Source organism: Plasmopara halstedii, assembly GCF_900000015.1.
Source record: "Plasmopara halstedii genome assembly, contig: Scaffold_3073, whole genome shotgun sequence".
In the NCBI taxonomy this organism is placed as follows: domain Eukaryota; phylum Oomycota; class Peronosporomycetes; order Peronosporales; family Peronosporaceae; genus Plasmopara; species Plasmopara halstedii.
In genome coordinates this window covers 469,331-469,717 of record NW_020189977.1, presented here as the reverse complement: position 1 = coordinate 469,717, position 387 = coordinate 469,331, and positions in this window count along the sequence as shown.

Genomic DNA, 387 nt, shown 5'->3' with positions numbered 1-387 from the left:
GCTCGAGTGCATGCGCACTAACAAACTGTACGCCGGTGCAGACAAGTGCATCTTTGGCGCAGAAAAGATTCACTTTTTAGTGTGCTTCATTAGGAAGCGCCTTCAAGCGGATCCCGCTAAAGTCAAGGCCACTGTAGATTGACCGGCTCTATAGAACCAGAAGGACTTGTGTTAGAGGCTTGGTCTTGCCAATTTCTTGCACAAGTACAGCGTAAATTACGCAGGAATGGCGCGGCCATTATCCAATCTTCTTTAAAAGAATGCGGAATGCTGTTGGAACACCGAACATCAGGAGGCTTTTGACGGAGTCAAAGACAGTCTCCTGCATGCAACAATACTGGCACTGCCAGATCCCTTTCAGCATCGTCTGTGACGCTTCGGATTTGC